The following is a 24,997-nucleotide window of genomic DNA, read 5'->3' on the forward strand; positions in this document are numbered from 1 at the left end:
CAACTCATTTCATAATTAACTTAAGAACCAATTAGGAAATTCACATGGCTATAACAAAATTAATCTGCTCACCAGTACTGGCCTTACATGTCTTTGTTTGGTTGTCTGTTGGGTTTATCACCCCGTGAACAGCCAGAGTCATATTGAGGTGGTGTCCAGTGTAGTAGTTGGTGACTACCTCACTAACAACAAACGAGACGCCTGTGATAAACCATTCAGAGTAATTAGGGTAAAGTGTCTACCAAAGGAGTCACAACAAAGCACAGATTGGCCATTAAGTTTTATCAGCTTCCCGAGAAATACAAACCAACACGAGTCGGGAGCGTGGGGGTATTGACAGACTATAGGCGATGTATTGGGGGTATTGACAGACAAGATATATATATCAGATTTATTGTCAGACAAGGCAATATATTGGGTGTATTGACAGGGAATCGAAGACGATAAATAGATTGTACTGACAGGCAAATATACCTTTGAGACATGTACCTGTGAGGTGAGTACAGTACCTGTGAGGTGAGTACCTGTGAGGCGAGTACCTGTGAGGCGAGTACCTGTGAGGCGAGTACCTGTGAGGTGAGTACAGTACCAGGATGTGAGGGGAATACCTGTGAGGTGAGTACCTGTGAGGTGAGTACAGTACCTGTGAGGTGAGTACATTACCTGTGAGGTGATTACCTGTGAGGCGAGTTCCTGTGATGTGAGTACCTGTGAGGTAAGTACCTGTGAGGTGTGTACCTATGATGTGAGTACCTGTGAGGTGAGTACAGTACCTGTGAGGTGAGTACAGTACCTGTGAGGGGAATACCTGTGAGGCGAGTACCTGTGAGTGAGTACCTGTGAGGTGAGTACCTGTGAGGTGAGTACAGTACATGTGAGGTGAGTACAGTACATGTGAGGTGAGTACCTGTGAGGTGATTACCTGTGAGGCGAGTTCCTGTGATGTGAGTACCTGTGAGGTGAGTACCTGTGAGGTAAGTACCTGTGAGGTGTGTACCTATGATGTGAGTACCTGTGAGGTGAGTACAGTACCTGTGAGGTGAGTACAGTACCTGTGAGGGGAATACCTGTGAGGCGAGTACCTGTGAGGTGAGTACCTGTGAGGTGAGTACAGTACCTGTGAGGTGAGTACAGTACCTGTGAGGTGAATACCTGTAAGGCGAGTACAGTACCTGTGAGGTGAATACAGTACCTGTGAGGGGAATACCTGTGAGGGGAGTATACCTGTGAGGTGATTACCTGTGAGGCGAGTTCCTGTGATGTGAGTACCTGTGAGGTAAGTACCTGTGAGGTGTGTACCTATGATGTGAGTACCTGTGAGGTGAGTACAGTACCTGTGAGGTGAGTACAGTACCTGTGAGGTGAGTACAGTACCTGTGAGGTGAGTACCTGTGAGGTGAGTACAGTACCTGTGAGGGGAATACCTGTGAGGCGAGTACCTGTGAGTTGAGTACCTGTGAGGTGAGTACCTGTGAGGTGAGTACAGTACCTGTGAGGTGAGTACAGTACATGTGAGGTGAGTACAGTACCTGTGAGGTGAGTACAGTACCTGTGAGGTGAGTACAGTACCTGTGAGGTGAGGACCTGTAAGGCGAGTACAGTACCTGTGAGATGAGTACCTGTGAGGTGAGTACCTGTGAGGTGAGTACAGTACCTGTGAGGCGAGTACATTTGAGGTGAGTACAGTATCTGTGAGGCGAGTACATGTGAGGTGATCATGAGTACAGTACCTGTTAGGCGAGTACAGTACATCTGAGGTGAGTACCTGTGAGGTGATCAGTACCTGTGAGGTGAGTACAGTACCTGTTAGGCGAGTAACTGTGATCTGACATTAGGGGGTTTGATGTGCAGCCATGTAAATGCCCTCTACAGCAATTCTCATCCTATATATAGAGAGACAGAATCTACTCTTTATATCCAACCCTAAGTAAATTTATATGGTTTCGGGACAAACATGATGAGAACAAAATCCTTACATGTATGTCAACAATCAGTGATGTCACAAAAGTGCACAAGCATTGTTTAATGCATTTAAAAAACATCAGGTTCAGGAAAAAGATATATTATAACACATGGATAAACTTGTAACTATATACTGGTGTATTTAATATAGGACCATGAGTACAATGAGTATATACTATAAAAAGTCTGACAACCCAGCCAAAGATAATAGTATTAATGGACAGTCATGATCAACTATATTATGTTACAGCTCATTTATAATTAACCTTATATACATTGTATATATTCATTATTCAGAAAATAAACCTCTTTCAGAAAATCAAGATCATGCTGCTGTGTTAAGTTTCATTTAAATTAATTGTAATTATACCTGGGTCCTATTTTTTCTATGATAAGAAATTTTCTTGTCAAAGTTATCTTATTTCCAAGAAAATTTCCAGTAAAAGTTTGTTATTTCAGATGCGGGAATGTATACAGCCCTACAAGACTGAACGATACCTACATATATTATTATATTATGTAGTTAGAATATATATATATTTAAACTACAAAATAAAACATGCTTTTAAAAATTAAAATCTATGTGATGTCCTTCAATTGTAAAATCCATTGTTGTAATTATAATGTCAATTTTCATAATAAATATTTTAATTATTGAAATTTACATGATGGAATTAAACCAAATAATAGATCAAATGTTTGAAAAATCATACCTGGGGTTTATGTCAATTTACTATATGTTTACAAACAAATACAAATGTACTGTATGTAAGATGATGTACACAATTTAAATTTGATACTTACATGAAACTGAGAATCATATTTCACACAGCTGAATAATAGGTTTCAGTTAACCAAAATGTTTTTGTTGATTGGTACAAAAGCTAATAAAAATGTATTTTAATTACTTAATGAATAATCATAATAAATCATCATTTACTCTCTATGAATATTCATCAAGTTAGACAAGTTGATTTGTTGAACTCTTGACAAAAGTGACAAGACATTTTTATTCATTATATGGATACATTCATGACCTAATTAATATTCATAAACATCAGGGCATTATAGACAACAGGTATATTACAATAACATATATACATATGTATATATATACCGGTATATATTTATCATCTGGTTATTATATAAATAGAGGTCTATTCAAAAATCAGATTAAGTTCAAACATAAACATCGGTCTCTAGCTAGATGTAAACATTAGTGCATAATGATGGGGGAAGGGAGGAATAATTGGGGAGTTTGCGATGTACAAGTTTGAATTCCCTATGAGGGGCCCCTGATCATGCTGTAATGCTATAGCTAATTGGGGAGTTTGAGACGAGTGTTGGTGGTTTTCTCATCAAGTTTGTTTAGACTTTAGGGCTAAGATCTTACAAAAATGCATGCTGTTTCTATTTTCATAACAAACATTTGTAACCCATAACAATATATCAAAAGCTGTTATCTTGTAAGAGGTCAACGCCCAAAGAACGAAGTCAGTCAAAACTTGATAGTGTTTCTGGCTTTTCTGGGTTGTTTTCACAAATTTTAAAGATTGGTAATGGCAGCTAGTTATCAATCAATATATGTACCAATAAAATAATTTAATAACTAATAAATATGTACAACCCCAATAAAATGATTTAATGATTAATTGATATATGAATATTCAACAATGTTGTGTTGACTTTTCAAATCTAAAAGGGAGAACATAATTAGGCTCAGAACAGATTACACTAATATGTAAGAAACACTTATATTCAATTTTAGATAAACATATAAAATGGCTCATGTGATATAAATATATTTATGCATACACATTGCTGGTAATCTTAAATTTTCTTTGCAATGTGAAATTCAATCTTTTTTTATATGAAATTTTTTTTTACAGGTTATGCAGAATTTTTCACCATCAAATCTAACATTCTACCACAATTTTGCAAAATTCCTTGCGAAGGAAAACATCAGCATGATCAGTTCATCTAAAGAAGCCTTTGAAAGCAGTAACGTTAGGTAAAACACATCTTGTAAATTGGCTCATTTTTTATAAGCTGCCTTATGTAATCAGTTTCATGAAATAAACAACAGCCTGCCAAAAAAGACCCTACAATTTGAGTCGTGTTATATTAATCATGTTTGTGTTTGTGCGTGAGAGAGGGTTATTGTTGTGTATGTATATAACTTTAAACTTCAGACAGGAAGAAAAAAGAACACATGACATTTACTCTTCAGTTTCGAAGGCTTGTGATCATTACACCAAAGATGAGGAAACTTTCTGTATATATATACATTTAAAATTTCATGTATAAAAAATACATCTTGAAAGATCTAAATATAAAATGATATCAGACTTCCTTGAAGATGAAATACATGACAACCTTTTAAGTTGATGGAGTTGTTAGGAGCTGACAAGTCACTCTATTTACAAATAATTCAATTGTACAATGTATATTTTATCCATGCCTGCCAGATCAAATACATGTATGTTCAAAATAAACAAATTCTATTGGGAAAGCATTTTTCAAAAACCAAATGAATAAAATATAAAACAGAATTGCATGTACGTAGAAATTACAAAAATAAATACTGCAATCTCTTTGATTAGTTTAAAAGTATTCCTATAGAATTGAAATCTTTAAAATAATGATTTTCCAGTTTTAAAGCTGACAAAGCTACAGGATTGAAATAATGATTTTCCAGTTTTAAAGCTAACAAAGCTACAGGATTGAATTAATTTGTTCCTAGCTACTCTCCATAAACATCGAATGCATAGCTGATTACCCCAGTCTTACACATTACATGTCAGTCACCCTGCAGGATGTGTATGGCCAACTTATGTAAACAAACACCAACCTATACCAGCCAGATAAATAATAATCACCATTGAGTTATATTAAATACAGATACACATAACATTCTGTACCGAAAATGAGAATATCTCTGTTAGACAGTAAATGTTGAATGTAGTCTGGATTCTATATTTGTACTGTAGATTCCTCAGCATTATATTTAGTTAAGTGACTGGAAGTTTCATTCTTTTGAACCTCATGCATGTAACTTTCAATCTATACTTCCCTCAATATGATAGCAAATGTCAAAAAGGTTTGTATTTATATACCGATATTTGATGTAATAAGAACACCTGCAGCCTCTATAAGTACACCCCAAACTTTTTCAGGAGAAGAAAATGGGTACACCATGGCCATCTAATAAAAATTCCTCGCCTCACTGATGTCTCAATAACCAAAGACTCTGTATTTTTTTTACTACATAAAGGTGCTAAAATGAAGAAGTATAACCCCCGTTTTTTGTTTTTTTTTACTACATAAAGGTGCTGAAATGAAGAAGTATACCCCCCCCTTTTTTGTAAGTACATATACAGTGCACTTATACTAGGTAGAAACAGTAAAACACCTAGTAAGATCATAATGATGGCCCTAGCTAGTATTCAGTAAAAGACAATTCACTGCAGAAACTGTTAATCCTGTGTTCCAACTGACCAGAATCCTGTATCTTTACAAGCTTTGCTTTGGGTTAGGGGTATATTGTAAAAGTGTCCAAGTATAGGCTAGGTCACCTTACTAACTCAGGCCAGTGTGAATATTCCTTTCGTTACTCCTTCAATTCCTACAACAGATTTGGTGCCGTTGACCACTCCAAAGGTAATGTTATAAGCCATAGAATATTGAGGCTTTCTCAGAGCTGTAAAGAACCTTGGTTTTGGTTAATTTGTCTTATAAGTTTGGGAGCAAAGGCTGTGAAGGAGCCGGAGTAGTGGAGAGTATAGGTCACCTTACTTGTTCAGGCTAGCAAGAATTTCCTTTTAGCCAATACAACTAGTGGGGGGTCAGGATGTCCACTTGAGAGCAAGATGTCAGTAGTTTGAGGCCCAATAAGGACAGGGTATATCTTTTCTCTGACTTATAGAATACATTGTATGTACAACTAGTCAACTACAGTGATCGAGTCAGGTTCAGACAATTTAAACCAGAACAATAAAGTTCAAAATTCCTTCAAAAATGATTGATTAATAGATATACATATATATATATATATATACAGTATAGATTGTTCCAACTGGATTATGATATACATTTTATGAGCTTTAGGTAAGGTTTATCCCTGATTGCTGAGGTGAATATTCATTATTGTATAAGCCAGGTAGGTCTGTAAATCAGGGATAGGTGGAATCTGAAGTCGACAATTAATTATTTCATATAAGATATTTCACAATGAGATTACTTGTCATGAACACATGGCAAGGTCCATATTCCAATCACAAAGAGGAGTACAAATTTACTACAAATACAAATAACATACACGATCAAAAACCTTTTTATTATTGTCACAATAACATTGGACAATATCTAACAATGTCTTCAGTAATACCAAATATATTTCACAAGTGGGGCTAATATTTTCATATGTATCATGAGTGTGAAGCACCATAAGCACAAGTGAAAAATATCAAAATATTAGCCACACGTGAAATATATCTGGTATTACTGATAATATTGTTAAATATTCTGTTATTACATTTTTATAGCAAAATATACCAGATCAGCTTTTAATATTCACCACTGTTGTTTGTAAGCAGTGTTTTGATTGGTCATATCAGAAAAAGTGAAATTTTTCACCAGTGAAAATAAAAATTTCAAGATTTCTAATTTTTAAAATTTTTAGAATGAGTAATTTTCAATAAATCAATATTTCGCTGTTAAAAGTGTAATAGATTTGATTAATGTTTTAGATCATAGATAAAAACTTTTCTATTCTTAGAATGAGGTCTGTAACAGATAACTTTTTTTAGTATACAGACTTATTGTGTGATGTGAGGAAGCAAGTCCGTCAAAACAGGTGACATATATATACAGTACTGTATAGGTTCTAGTGCTATTTATAAGGTTTTAGCAACAATTAATATGGTGATCTATTTCATTACAAACTGTTAATTAGATATAAATGAAGGACATGTCGATGTAACAAACACACATTCACGAATGAAATCAAATACAGGGCGATGAACCCTTAGACCTGCTGATGACCCGACCTGTCAAAGATGTGAGAAACAGATACAGTAAACACAGCTGAAACAAGCCGACATGAATAGTCTTAAATCTCCTTTGTCTCTTGAGTAACAGTTTACGTGAACAGCGTCAAAATACCACGACTTAATCAAAAGAAGCTTAGTTTAATTACCTGTATGTATGCGTTCCAAAACAGACAAATAGACACCTATGTGATGAGTTTCTGGAAGCACCCAGTCGCCATTTTTGGAATAGAGCGATATAGCATTTCCGCATCCGGTGTCGATCGCGAGGCCCCCGACGGGTGGCCTGAAAAATATAAAGTGAGAGCTCGAGATGTTTGTTTGTTTGTTTGTTTGAGTTTTACGGCCCAGCGACAACTAGGGTCATTTAACACCAAACAATAATATCGTTTTGATTGTTTCTGTTAAAATCAGATAAAATTGGTCTTTTCGAGATGTCAAAGCTGTTAGCTTATATAGTGATGGTGTCAAATGATGATGATGATGATGATGATGATGATGAGAGAATTTAGAATAGAGATCTACATGTATTTTAAATTGAAATATATCTAATTCAATGCCCGCCGTCTGCAGTCAGCTGTGCCGGTAGGCTTTTTAAATTTTAGTTTTCTTTTCAAAAACCACGAATATGGTTACACTTCCATTCACATCTCAATCAGTATGCCAATAAGAAAGTGCAATTATTGCCTGAAATGGCCATGATCAAATTTTACTGGGTTGGTCCGAAATCCAACACTTCGACTTGTGGCATGGAACCGAAAATTGGTGGGACGTTAAGAAAAGGAAGTCGGCAAATTCAAAGTGTTGCTATTAAACTTTAACACTGGCAGCAGCGGCGGCCATTTGTACACAAGATTGTGAAGTCTCAGTTAAATTCAGAACAACATCAGTACTGTATTTTAAACTTCTTAAGTTTTATCAGTAGCTTCCAGCTAAAACTTGCCTGAAATGTTGATTTCTTTCGGGACAGTCCGAAATCCTACATATGAGCATCACGACCATCTTCGAAAAGACATGTTAAGTTTTTTTCTCCGGTTGATAGCTGGTTTAATGAATTGTGGAACTAACGAAGTTTTATCATTCTTGTACGTCCTATTAAATTCTCACCCATGTGTCCTACTAGCGATTTTAATAATGTTCTGTTAATTAAGAGGAGACCCAATTAAGCCTCCATGATTATTTATGAGTACTCCCATTTATTTTGGTTTATTGCTGAATATTTCTGAGATACATTGACGTTATAAATACTATAACTTTATTCTATCTTGCTTATCACGCAAACAAAGAAGACTGCTTTAAACCATTTCACGTGGTATTTACTCCAAATGTTTGAGCAGGAAGATAACATTCGAGATTTCGATTCAAAGTTCGTTTTAAACAGGCTGTCCCAAGTCTTAGGATTAAATATGCTTCCTCAGTGCTGAAGTCATCTGGATCAAAATACCTAGCCTGGGCATGTTGTAGTAAGTATTGTGTGGAATGTTCTGGTAAGGTAAGTATTGTTTGAAATGCTTGATTAATTTTCTCTTAAATCGCAGCTATATTAACTGATCGATTTTGCTTGATGATTAGAAAATGCATGGTCTTCGACTGTTTTTCTCTCCATTTACAAAAGTTTGAAATATTGCCACGCTATTTTATCAAACCAACTGAAAAATACATTAAGTGCAAACACTTCATAGCTTGATGTATGTCTTTCACGTATTTCTGTAAAATCTATTTTTTTTTCAACAAGGAATTCATAACTGCTTATGAGGACCTTTCCATCTGCAATCGCAAAGTGTTTCTTTAAAACCTCGATATAATGCCCTCGTAACTGTAAAACGAAACCTACGCGGGACAGTTTCCAGGTACTGACCGTAGCCCGGTGGTTTTTCTCCGGGTACTCCGGCTTTCCTCCACCTCCAAAACCTGGCACGTCCTTAAATGACCCTGGCTGTTAAAAGGACGTTAAACAAAACAAACCAAACCAAAACTGTAAAACCTCGATATAATGCCCTCGTTACTGTAAAACCTCGATATAATGCCCTCGTTACTGTAAAACCTCGATATAATGCCCTCGTTACTTTAAAACCTCCATATAATGCCCTCGGTACTGTAAAACCTCGATATAATGTCCTCCTTACTGTAAAACCTCCATATAATGCCCTCGTTACTGTAAAACCTCGATATAATGTCCTCCTTACTGTAAAACCTCGATATAATGCCCTCGTTACTTTAAAACCTCGATATAATGCCCTCGTTACTGTAAAACATCGATATAATGCCCTCGTTACTGTAAAACCACGATATAATGTCCTCGTTACTTTAAAACCTCGATATAATGCCATCGTTACTGTAAAACCTCGATATAATGCCCTCGTTACTGTAAAACCTTGATATAATGTCCTTGTTACTGTAAAACCTCGATATAATGTCCTCGTTACTGTAAAACCTCGATATAATGCCCTCGTTACTGTAAAATCTCGATATAATGCCCTCGTTACTGTAAAACCTCGATATAATGCCCTCGTTACTGTAAGACCTCGATATAATGCCCTCGTTACTGTAAAACCTCTATATAATGTCCTCGTTACTGTAAAACCTCGATATAATGCCCTCGTTACTGTAAAATATCGATATAATGCCCTCGTTACTGTAAAACCTCGATATAATGCCCTCGTTACTGTAAAACCTCGATATAATGTCCTCGTTACTGTAAAACCTCGATATAATGTCCTCGTTACTGTAAAACCTCGATATAATGTCCTTGTTACTGTAAAACCTCGATATAATGCCCTCGTTACTGTAAAACCTCGATATAATGTCCTCGTTACTGTAAAACCTCGATATAATGCCCTCGTTACTGTAAAACCTCGATATAATGCCCTCTTACTGTAAAACCTCGATATAATGCCCTAGTTACTGTAAAACCTCGATATAATGTCCTCGTTACTGTAAAACCTCGATATAATGTCCTCGTTACTGTAAAACCTCGATATAATGCCCTCTTACTGTAAAACCTCGATACAATGCCCTCGTTACTTTAAAACCTCGATATAATATCCTCGTTACTGTAAAACCTCGATATAATGTCCTCGTTACTGTAAAACCTCGATATAATGCCCTCTTACTGTAAAACCTCAATATAATGCCCTCTTACTGTAAAACCTCAATATAATGCCCTCGTTATTGTAAACTTCGATATAATGCCCTCGTTATTGCAAAACCTCAATATAATGCCCTCACTACTGTAAAACCTCGATATAATGTCCTCGTTACTGTGAAACCTCGATATAATGTCCTCGTTACTGTAAAACCTCGATATAATACCCTCGTTACTGTACAACCTCGATATAATGCCCTCGTTACTGTAAAACCTCGATATAATGTCCTCATTACTGTAAAACCTCGATATAATGTCCTCGTTACTGTAAAACCTCGATATAATGACCTCGTTACTGTAAAACCTCGATATAATGCCCTCGTTACTGTAAAACCTCGATATAATGTCCTCGTTACTGTGAAACCTCGATATAATGCCCTCGTTACTGTAAAACCTCGATATAATGCCCTCGTTACTGTAAAACTTCGATACAATACCCTTGTTACTGTAAAACTTCGATACAATACCCCCGTTTCAGTTAATATAACCCGGACGTGTCGATATCCATCAGTATGAATCCTTCAAGTATGAGCTATGGTATTGATTCTCACAATATATATTTTACTAGCACGTTGACGAGTCTAGGTAACGACACACCTACATATATCTGTACACTCATGCATGAATAACATGTTTATTTTTAAAGTACAATTTCACGTCTTAACCTGCATTTTAAAACCAATTTTCTTATTGACAAAATCGAATTTAGTGATGTATATCATTTAAATGTATTTAGTCCAAAAGTAAGTGTATTTGATAAGATACCTGTATAAATAAGACCGTAGCAAGCATTGACACATATCATAACTGGCTGGCGCGGTACGGAGTACGTGTTTGGTCTGATACCCGGTGAGCGGCATCATGGTAAGTCAGTTTTAAACAAAGATATTTTTTTTCTTATTTCTTCTTTTTCCTGCTACAATGTCGCAATGTCACATTAAATATATGTCACAGACATTGCGACTTGCTCTCTATACGCGTATTTATATGTTTTATGTCTATATAAACATGCATTGTGACGATATCTATACATGTATATACTATACATGGTATCAGAATATCAACATGATATACTGCATACACTTGATAAGTAACCATGGTAAACTTAGTTGTTAGGACAGGACATCTTAATATACTACCGGTATGCTAATTACCAAAACAGAATATGAAGTTGAAGAAGTAAGTACATTATGTAGTTATCAGAGCAGATTTGGAGAATGACAATTTGGAGATTTGGACCTTGACCTAATACATATTTCTTCCGATGTGGACTCCTGCCTGTTAAATTAGGATTTGTTTTAATATTCTATTTCGGGAGTCGCACTAGTAACCGATAATGACCTGACAAGGTTTCATAGACGGTCATTTTCTGAAAGAAATTAATTGACTCAAAATGTCCACAGGGAAGCACCTGATTATTTGATTCAAGGAAAAATCGTTAATAAACTTATCTTAAAGTCTGCGATGCTTCCATATCAAAACAAATTGAGGTAAGACATTTGATTGCGTTAAGGAACTTCGAGGGCGGAACATGTTTCCATTGGGTCAATACCTTTCTACTCCTCACTGTGATCCATATCTTCCTCTGGTTATCTCCCTTGTCAGAACAACATGACAAGGTCGTGTGTTATATTACCACGGTCAGAACAACATAACAAGGTCGTGTGTTATATTACCACGGTCAGAACACCATGACAAGGTCGTGTGTTATATTACCACGGTCAGAACACCATGACAAGGTCGTGTGTTATATTACCACGGTCAGAACACCATGACAAGGTCGTGTGTTATATGACCACGTCCGGGTATAACACCAATGTCAGAACAACATGACAAGGTCGTGTGTTATATTACCACGTCCGGGTATAACACCCTTGTCAGACCAACATGACAAGGTCGTGTGTTATATTACCACGTCCGGGTATAACACCCTTGTCAGACCAACATGACAATGTCGTGTGTTATATTACCACGTCCGGGTATAACACCCTTGTCAGACCAACATGACAATGTCGTGTGTTATATTACCACGTCCGGGTATAACACCCTTGTCAGAACAACATGACAAGGTCGTGTGTTATATTACCACGTCCAGGTATAACACCCTTGTCAGAACAACATGACAAGGTCGTGTGTTATATTACCACGTCCGGGTATAACACCCTTGTCAGAACAACATGACAAGGTCGTGTGTTATATTACCACGTCCGGGTATAACACCCTTGTCAGGACAACATGACAAGGTCGTGTGTTATATTACCACGTCCAGGTATAACACCCTTGTCAGAACAACATGACAAGGTCGTGTGTTATATTACCACGTCCAGGTATAACACCCTTGTCAGAACAACATGGCAAGGTCGTGTGTTATATTACCACGTACAGTTGTAACACCTGACTGTTTATAATATAATCGTTTAACATCCTATCCACATTTTCAGAACATTAAGGGTCGTGCCTAATCTCACATGACCGTCTTAATTACTATTTCATAGTGTCATTTCGCTAAAATATGTAATACCACAGTCCCATTGGTAGGACAGCTCTCCTGGTTCAGTGTTCCGACACTAATGGGCTATGCTACCCTCCATGTATAACTTTCAGTACTGATCATCAAGCATGCGGCACCATGTACTCTACCACAGAACCCATTGTGTTCCTCACAGCAGCGAACCCTTAGGTACAGATCTAGAGTGACGGTCTTAGTATGGCAATGGCGGGGTTTGTCCATTTTCAAACTCTACACATGTGCCTTTTGGATATTTGCCTTTTCAGTATACCATACCCCGGACCATGTTTCACAAGAAATCTCACCTAACAGTCAGAAGGTTTCGTTTTAAGATTGATTACTTCCTCTTTAGGTTAAAAGGTCAAGACCTTCCGTGAAAAATTGATAACCCACTCTATAGTTTAATGGGTCCAAGACCTCCGTTGAAAGATTGATAACCTCACTCTATAGTTTAATGGGTCCAAGACCTCCATTAAAAGATTGATAACCCCCTCTATAGTTTAATTGGTCCAAGACCTTCGTTGTAAGACTGATAACTCCCTCTATAGCTTAATTGGTCCAAGACCTTCGTTGAAAGATTGATAACCCCCTCTATAGTTTAATTGGTCCAAGACCTTCGTTGTAAGACTGATAACCCCCTCTATAGTTTAATTGGTCCAAGACCTTCGTTGTAAGACTGATAACCCCCATCTATAGTTTAGATAGACAACCCTCTCTTTAGTTTAATGGGTCCAAGACCTATGTTAAAAGATTGACAACCCTCTCTAAAGTTTAAAGGCAGTCAAGTTTGGGACAGCGAAGTTTATTTATTTTGCTATCATGTCACTAAATCATTCATAAATTTGTAATTCATTTTAATATACTATTTTAATTTACTTTTTGATAACGTTTTATACACATTAAGATTGGCTTGGTTACAGGGAATGGATATTTCACCACAAATAAATAGCCGAAATAACATGTTTGATCACTTTATCATCAGATACTGTACGGCTAGTGACGTAATCTTACCTTGACCCGATATATTATGTTTGTATATTAACGACTATACAACATCGGTTTCCAGGCAATTAAAACATATTGCATTACAATTAGGCTTAAATTCGTTTTAATATGATTACAATCCATTAATAATTGATACCCTACCTGTTATGATCTGATCGGCGTTGGTCCGTGACCTGTAATGATCTGATCGACGGTGGCCCGTAACGCCGTTGACATTCATAATCCATAACCAACATGTAGCCAAGCAAGTTTAAGTGTTTATATCAATCAACTTGTTTGTCTGCTAAACTGGATTATTCATACTGAAAATTTCATCAATATCACATGTTCCTTTGGGGAACTTGGACTTTATTCACTTGTCTATATATTTCTACATGTCTTTTGTCTGTGAATTAAGTCTAGAACTTCTCTACCAGGAAGACATTCACACACAGAATGATATGAGCAAAGATGGTTATAACCATTTGATTTGCATGCCTTCAATAATTTTAATGTTTATCAGTATAATCTGTTTTTGGTATACTAGTTATACCAGATGCTAGTTATTATGACCTTCATCCTATCTCTGTGAACAAGTGTCTAATTATGATAGGTATTGAAAACTAGAAACAACAAGTGAAGTAGATATGAAATATCAAAATGGTCAGTTGCTAAATTGGTAGCCATGGCAACTAAAAATGGATACAGTATGTAAATACAGTTGAAGAGAGAAATTACGATTTTACATTTTCTACATAATGGTAAAATTCGCATTGATAAAATCAGCTTCAATATCATGATTTGTCGACATGTTAGCTGTTGACAAAAATTATGAAATAGGAAAGGAATAAATATAACTAAATATAACTTTTGAAAGATTTTTTGAAAGATTAATTATTAACATTAAAACCATGAAAACAACAACCTAATTATAAAGTATGATTTATGATTAACATTTATAATCCTAATACAGCAGTCTAAGCTACAAACGGTTTTACATTTTTAATCAGATGGGAGCACATGTGGATGTTTTTCTAAGTAAAATATTGCACTTTTACGTATTTTCACTTCTGGTTGCCATGGTAACGTTTTAAATGCAAAAAATAAAAGTTTTGTCATAAAATCTGGATAGGTCCTCTTTACAAGTTTTAATACATATATAGACTGCTGACTAAACAATTATACCTGTAATATAAAACCAAATTTCTTACAGTCTAGGCAGAGAAAACGGAAATAAAAACTTTTACAAAAATCACTGCTTTTATTTTCAGTCAGTAACCATGACAACAACTGCAAAAAATAGAAAATGCTACATTTATTTGTGTTTATCCTCATTCCTCAAGAGTCTTGATATGTTATTAATTTTATATATCAGCACTTAATTCACTCTCATCAGCTTAAAATGTATAAACATATGAAATAAGTATTTTTTTCATAAAATCACAAATTTTGGTAACCATGGTAACGTCAATAATGCAAAAAAAAACAATTTTATTACTTAATTTGAAAAGGTCATATTCTCAAGTTTCTAAATATATATGGGTTGTTTACCAAAAATGTTGACGCAAAAGGGTGAAAAATCATGATGAACCAAAATGTCGGATTTTTTTTCAGTTCCATTAAAAAATCCTGGGCGTTAAGGGGTTAAGGAAGAAATGTCATTTAGATACTTTTATCCTCTAGGTATTGTTATAATGAGACTGGGCACTTTATCTACATAAACTGCCAGTTTTACAATAGTAACGTGTAATTGAGAATGATTTGTATTTCTGATAATCGTTAATAGCCCTGGTTGTTTCGTAATAATTGTCCCATTTCTAATTTTGAGCACTAGGAAGATACAGAGGGGTACATACATGTTCGTCCCTGGTAGATACAGAGGGGTACATACATGTTCGTCCCTGGTAGATACAGAGGCGTACATACATGTTCGTCCCTGGTAGATACAGGGGCGTACATACATGTTCGTCCCTGGTAGACACAGAGGCGTACATACATGTTCGTCCCTGGTAGATACAGGGGCGTACATACATGTTCGTCCCTGGTAGATACAGAGGCGTACATACATGTTCGTCCCTGGTAGATACAGAGGCGTACATACATGTTCGTCCCTGGTAGATACAGAGGGGTGCATACATGTTCGTCCCTGGTAGATACAGAGGCGTACATACATGTTCGTCCCTGGTAGATACAGAGGCGTACATACATGTTCGTCCCTGGTAGATACAGAGGGGTACATACATGTTCGTCCCTGGTAGATACAGAGGCGTACATACATGTTCGTCCCTGGTAGATACAGGGGCGTACATACATGTTCGTCCCTGGTAGATACAGAGGGGTACATACATGTTCGTCCCTGGTAGATACAGGGGCGTACATACATGTTCGTCCCTGGTAGATACAGGGGCGTACATACATGTTCGTCCCTGGTAGATACAGGGGCGTACATACATGTTCGTCCCTGGTAGATACAGAGGGGTACATACATGTTCGTCCCTGGTAGATACAGGGGCGTACATACATGTTCGTCCCTGGTAGATACAGAGCCGTACATACGTGTTCGTCCCTGGTAGATACAGGGGCGTACATACATGTTCGTCCCTGGTAGATACAGGGGCGTACATACGTGTTCGTCCCTGGTAGATACAGAGGGGTACATACATGTTCGTCCCTGGTAGATACAGGGGCGTACATACATGTTCGTCCCTTGTAGATACAGAGGCGTACATACATGTTCGTCCCTGGTAGACACAGAGGCGTACATACATGTTCGTCCCTGGTAGATACAGAGGAGTACATACATGTTCGTCCCTTGTAGAAACAGAGGCGTACATACATGTTCGCCCCTGGTAGATACAGAGGCGTACATACATGTTCGTCCCTGGTAGATACAGAGGGGTACATACATGTTCGTCCCTTGTAGAAACAGAGGCGTACATACATGTTCGCCCCTGGTAGATACAGAGGCGTACATACATGTTCGTCCCTTGTAGAAACAGAGGCGTACATACATGTTCGCCCCTGGTAGATACAGAGGCGTACATACATGTTCGTCCCTTGTAGAAACAGAGGCGTACATACATGTTCGTCCCTGGTAGACACAGAGGCGTACATACATGTTCGTCCCTGGTAGACAGAGAGGCGTACATACATGTTCGTCCCTGGTAGACACAGAGGCGTACATACATGTTCGTCCCTGGTAGACAGAGAGGCGTACATACATGTTCGTCCCTGGTAGAAACAGAGGGGTACATACATGTTCGTCCCTGGTAGACAGAGAGGCGTACATACATGTTCGTCCCTGGTAGAAACAACCTCCTGGAACGTCGTTTTATCCTCGTGGTCGTCGTCGGAGTTTTTGAGGGTGTGAATCTCTCCTGACTAGAGTTATGGTCATATATTTCCTTATTAGCTTGTTGTTAATTAAGGAAATGAAGTATGGTAGAAAGTATTGATATAATCAGTGGAACGAAGAAAATTGTTTAATATAAACGCGACATATTTCTGTGTCACATGTATTATTAACGTTAACGTCGCCGCGTATCTCTTAGGTGTTATTGATCAAAGATCGATTTAATCCTGGGTACACTAGACCGGTATGTTGATATATATATTACTATGTACGATGTCATTTATACATACTTACCAGACAATGCTTTATATAACTAACACCTCGTCTGTTTGTTTGTTATGTACTGTGTTGTAACAATAAAGTTTTGTTTGTTTGTTTATTCTGTACTTTGTTGACGCAGTAATTTGTTTGAATTAATTTTAATTAATTGATTGATTTGTATTGCTTGTTTGTTTTGACTTTTATTGTTACACATGTTTTGATGGAAAACATCTGGACACCTCACATACAGCTACACTGACTAACATCTGGACACCTCATATACAGCTACATGGACTAACATCTGGACACCTCATATACAGTTACATGGACTAACATCTGGACACCTCATATACAGCTACATGGACTAACATCTGGACACCTCATATACAGTTACACTGACTAACATCTGGACACCTCATATACAGCTACATGGACTAACATCTGGACACCTCATATACAGTTACATGGACTAACATCTGGACACCTCATATACAGCTACATGGACTAACATCTGGACACCTCATATACAGTTACACTGACTAACATCTGGACACCTCATATACAGCTACACTGACTAACATCTGGACACCTCATATACAGTTACACTGACTAACATCTGGACACCTCATATACAGCTACATGGACTAACATCTGGACACCACATATACAGCTACATGGACTAACATCTGGACACCACATATACAGCTACACTGACTAACATCTGGACACCTCATATACAGCTACACTGACTAACATCTGGACACCTCATATACAGTTACATGTACTAACATCTGGACACCTCATATACAGTTACACTGACTAACATCTGGACACCACATATACAGCTACATAGACTAACATCTGGACACCTCATATACAGCTACACTGACTAACATCTGGACACCTAATATACAGCTACATGGACTAACATCTGGACACCTCATATACAGCTACACTGACTAACATCTGGACACCTCATATACAGCTACACGGACTAACATCTGGACACCTCATATACAGCTACATGGACTAACATCTGGACACCTCATATACATCTACACTGACTAACATCTGGACACCCCATATACAGCTACACTGACTAACATCTGGACACCTCATATACAGTTACATGGACTAACATCTGGACACCTCATATACAGCTACATGGACTAACATCTGGACACCACATATACAGCTACACTGACTAACATCTGGACACCTCATATACAGCTACACTGACTAACATCTGGACACCTCATATACAGTTACATGGACTAACATCTGGACACCTCATATACAGCTACATGGACTAACATCTGGACACCTCATATACAGCTACATGGACTAACATCTGGACACCTCATATACAGTTACACTGACTAACATCTGGACACCTTATATACAGCTACATGGACTAACATCTGGACACCCTCATATACAGTTACACTGACTAACATCTGGACACCCCATATACAGCTACATGGACTAACATCTGGACACCTCATATACAGCTACATGGACTAACATCTGGACACCTCATATACAGCTACATGGACTAACATCTGGACACCTCATATACAGTTACACTGACTAACATCTGGACACCTCATATACAGCTACATGGACTAACATCTGGACACCACATATACAGCTACACTGACTAACATCTGGACACCTCATATACAGCTACACTGACTAACATCTGGACACCTCATATACAGCTACATGGACTAACATCTGGACACCACATATACAGCTACACTGACTAACATCTGGACACCTCATATACAGTTACATTGACTAACATCTGGACACCTCATATACAGTTACATGGACTAACATCTGGACACCTCATATACAGCTACACTGACTAACATCTGGACACCACATATACAGTTACACTGACTAACATCTGGACACCTCATATACAGCTACATTGACTAACATCTGGACACCTCATATACAGTTACATGGACTAACATCTGGACACCTCATATACAGTTACATGGACTAACATCTGGACACCTCATATACAGTTACATGGACTAACATCTGGACACCACATATACAGTTACATTGACTAACATCTGGACACCTCATATACAGTTACACTGACTAACATCTGGACACCCTCATATACAGCTACATGGACTAACATCTGGACACCCCATATACAGTTACATGGACTAACATCTGGACACCTCATATACAGTTACACTGACTAACATCTGGACACCTCATATACAGTTACATGGACTAACATCTGGACACCTCATATATAGCTACACTGACTAACATCTGGACACCACATATACAGCTACATGGACTAACATCTGGACACCACATATACAGCTACACTGACTAACATCTGGACACCTCATATACAGTTACACTGACTAACATCTGGACACCACATATACAGCTACATGGACTAACATCTGGACACCACATATACAGTTACATGGACTAACATCTGGACACCTCATATACAGTTACACTGACTAACATCTGGACACCACATATACAGCTACATGGACTAACATCTGGACACCACATATACAGTTACACTGACTAACATCTGGACACCTCATATACAGTTACACTGACTAACATCTGGACACCCCATATACAGTTACACTGACTAACATCTGGACACCTCATATACAGCTACACTGACTAACATCTGGACACCTCATATACAGTTACACTGACTAACATCTGGACACCTCATATACAGCTACACTGACTAACATCTGGACACCACATATACAGCTACACTGACTAACATCTGGACACCTCATATACAGTTACATGGACTAACATCTGGACACCTCATATACAGTTACATGGACTAACATCTGGACACCTCATATACAGTTACATGGACTAACATCTGGACACCTCATATACAGTTACACTGACTAACATCTGGACACCTCATATACAGTTACATGGACTAACATCTGGACACCTCATATATAGTTACACTGACTAACATCTGGACACCACATATACAGCTACATGGACTAACATCTGGACACCACATATACAGTTACACTGACTAACATCTGGACACCTCATATACAGTTACACTGACTAACATCTGGACACCTCATATACAGCTACACTGACTAACATCTGGACACCTCATATACAGTTACACTGACTAACATCTGGACACCTCATATACAGCTACACTGACTAACATCTGGACACCTCATATACAGTTACATGTACTAACATCTGGACACCTCATATACAGCTACATGGACTAACATCTGGACACCTCATATACAGCTACACTGACTAACATCTGGACACCACATATACAGTTACACTGACTAACATCTGGACACCTCATATACAGCTACATGGACTAACATCTGGACACCTCATATACAGCTACACTGGACTAACATCTGGACACCACATATACAGTTACACTGACTAACATCTGGACACCTCATATACAGCTACATGGACTAACATCTGGACACCTCATATACAGCTACACTGACTAACATCTGGACACCACATATACAGTTACATGGACTAACATCTGGACACCTCATATACAGCTACACTGACTAACATCTGGACACCACATATACAGCTACACTGACTAACATCTGGACGCCTCATATACAGCTACACTGACTAACATCTGGACACCTCATATACAGCTACATGGACTAACATCTGGACACCAACATATACAGCTCACTGACTAACATCTGGACACCTCATATACAGCTACACTGACTAACATCTGGACACCTCATATACAAGCTACATGGACTAACATCTGGTCACCTCATATACAGCTACACTGACTAACATCTGGACACCTCATATACAGCTTACATAGTACTAACATCTGGACACCTCATATACAGCTTACATGGACTAACATCTGGACACCTCATATACAGCTACACTGACTAACATCTGGACACCTTATATACAGCTACATGGACTAACATCTGGACACCACATATACAGCTACACTGACTAACATCTGGACACCTCATATACAGCTACATGGACTAACATCTGGACACCTCATATACAGCTACATGGACTAACATCTGGACACCTCATATACAGCTACATGGACTAACATCTGGACACCTCATATACAGCTACACTGACTAACATCTGGACACCTCATATACAGCTACACTGACTAACATCTGGACACCTCATATACAGCTACATGGACTAACATCTGGACACCTCATATACAGCTACATGACTAACATCTGGACACCTCATATACAGCTACACTGACTAACATCTGGACACCTCATATACAGCTACACTGACTAACATCTGGACACCTCATATACAGCTACACTGACTAACATCTGGACACCTCATATACAGCTACACTGACTAACATCTGGACACCTCATATACAGCTACACTGACTAACATCTGGACACCTCATATACAGCTACATGACTAACATCTGGACACCTCATATACAGCTACACTGACTAACATCTGGACACCTCATATACAGCTACATGGACTAACATCTGGACACCTCATATACAGCTACATGGACTAACATCTGGACACCTCATATACAGCTACATGGACTAACATCTGGACACCTCATATACAGCTACATGGACTAACATCTGGACACCTCATATACAGCTACACTGACTAACATCTGGACACCTCATATACAGCTACATGGACTAACATCTGGACACCTCATATACAGCTACATGGACTAACATCTGGACACCTCATATACAGCTACATGGACTAACATCTGGACACCTCATATACAGCTACACTGACTAACATCTGGACACCTCATATACAGCTACACTGACTAACATCTGGACACCTCATATACAGCTACATGGACTAACATCTGGACACCTCATATACAGCTACATGGACTAACATCTGGACACCTCATATACAGCTACATGGACTAACATCTGGACACCTCATATACAGCTACATGGACTAACATCTGGACACCTCATATACAGCTACATGGACTAACATCTGGACACCTCATATACAGCTACACTGACTAACATCTGGACACCTCATATACAGTTACACTGACTAACATCTGGACACCTCATATACAGCTACATGGACTAACATCTGGACACCTCATATACAGCTACATGGACTAACATCTGGACACCTCATATACAGCTACATGGACTAACATCTGGACACCTCATATACAGCTACACTGACTAACATCTGGACACCTCATATACAGCTACACTGACTAACATCTGGACACCTCATATACAGCTACATGGACTAACATCTGGACACCTCATATACAGCTACACTGACTAACATCTGGACACCTCATATACAGCTACATGTACTAACATCTGGACACCTCATATACAGCTACATGGACTAACATCTGGACACCTCATATACAGCTACACGGACTAACATCTGGACACCTCATATACAGCTACACTGACTAACATCTGGACACCTCATATACAGCTACATGACTAACATCTGGACACCTCATATACAGTTACATGGACTAACATCTGGACACCTCATATACAGCTACACTGACTAACATCTGGACACCTCATATACAGCTACATGGACTAACATCTGGACACCTCATATACAGCTACACTGACTAACATCTGGACACCTCATATACAGCTACACTGACTAACATCTGGACACCTCATATACAGCTACACTGACTAACATCTGGACACCTCATATACAGCTACATGGACTAACATCTGGACACCTCATATACAGCTACATGGACTAACATCTGGACACCTCATATACAGTTACACTGACTAACATCTGGACACCTCATATACAGCTACACTGACTAACATCTGGACACCCCATATACAGCTACACTGGACTAACATCTGGACACCTCATATACAGCTACATGGACTAACATCTGGACACCTCATATACAGCTACACTGACTAACATCTGGACACCTCATATACAGCTACATGGACTAACATCTGGACACCTCATATACAGCTACACTGACTAACATCTGGACACCTCATATACAGCTACACTGACTAACATCTGGACACCTCATATACAGCTACACTGACTAACATCTGGACACCTCATATACAGCTACATGGACTAACATCTGGACACCTCATATACAGCTACACTGACTAACATCTGGACACCTCATATACAGCTACATGGACTAACATCTGGACACCTCATATACAGCTACATGGACTAACATCTGGACACCTCATATACAGCTACATGGACTAACATCTGGACACCTCATATACAGCTACACTGACTAACATCTGGACACCTCATATACAGCTACATGTACTAACATCTGGACACCTCATATACAGCTACACTGACTAACATCTGGACACCTCATATACAGCTACATGGACTAACATCTGGACACCTCATATACAGCTACATGGACTAACATCTGGACACCTCATATACAGCTACATGGACTAACATCTGGACACCTCATATACAGCTACACTGACTAACATCTGGACACCTCATATACAGCTACACTGACTAACATCTGGACACCTCATATACAGCTACATGGACTAACATCTGGACACCTCATATACAGCTACACTGACTAACATCTGGACACCCCATATACAGCTACATGGACTAACATCTGGACACCTCATATACAGCTACACTGACTAACATCTGGACACCTCATATACAGCTACATGGACTAACATCTGGACACCTCATATACAGCTACACTGACTAACATCTGGACACCCTCATATACAGCTACATTGACTAACATCTGGACACCTCATATACAGCTACATGGACTAACATCTGGACACCTCATATACAGTTACATGGACTAACATCTGGACACCTCATATACAGCTACACTGACTAACATCTGGACACCTCATATACAGTTACATGGACTAACATCTGGACACCTCATATACAGTTACATGGACTAACATCTGGACACCCTCATATACAGCTACACTGACTAACATCTGGACACCTCATATACAGCTACATGGACTAACATCTGGACACCTCATATACAGTTACACTGACTAACATCTGGACACCTCATATACAGCTACACTGACTAACATCTGGACACCTCATATACAGCTACACTGACTAACATCTGGACACCTCATATACAGTTACACTGACTAACATCTGGACACCTCATATACAGCTACACTGACTAACATCTGGACACCTCATATACAGCTACATGGACTAACATCTGGACACCTCATATACAGCTACATGGACTAACATCTGGACACCTCATATACAGCTACATGGACTAACATCTGGACACCTCATATACAGCTACACTGACTAACATCTGGACACCTCATATACAGCTACACTGACTAACATCTGGACACCTCATATACAGTTACACTGACTAACATCTGGACACCTCATATACAGTTACACTGACTAACATCTGGACACCTCATATACAGCTACACTGACTAACATCTGGACACCTCATATACAGCTACATGGACTAACATCTGGACACCTCATATACAGCTACATGGACTAACATCTGGACACCTCATATACAGCTACACTGACTAACATCTGGACACCTCATATACAGCTACACTGACTAACATCTGGACACCTCATATACAGTTACATGGACTAACATCTGGACACCTCATATACAGCTACACTGACTAACATCTGGACAC

General features: G+C 38.4%; 1 protein-coding gene across 2 annotated transcripts in view; it reads right to left on the reverse strand.

The window, feature by feature from the left end:
* Positions 1-7,296, reverse strand: part of LOC117342898 (peptide methionine sulfoxide reductase MsrB-like) — a 30,968-nt gene extending 23,672 nt beyond the window's left edge. For both annotated transcript variants that reach the window (XM_033905193.1, XM_033905189.1), the window contains exon 1: positions 7,160-7,296. The gene's annotated coding sequence lies outside the window, so the exon portion shown is untranslated. The remainder of the gene's footprint in view (positions 1-7,159) is intronic.
* Between the last annotated feature and the right edge of the window lie 17,701 nt (positions 7,297-24,997).

Source organism: Pecten maximus, chromosome 14 (genome assembly GCF_902652985.1).
Source record: "Pecten maximus chromosome 14, xPecMax1.1, whole genome shotgun sequence".
Classification (NCBI taxonomy): domain Eukaryota; kingdom Metazoa; phylum Mollusca; class Bivalvia; order Pectinida; family Pectinidae; genus Pecten; species Pecten maximus.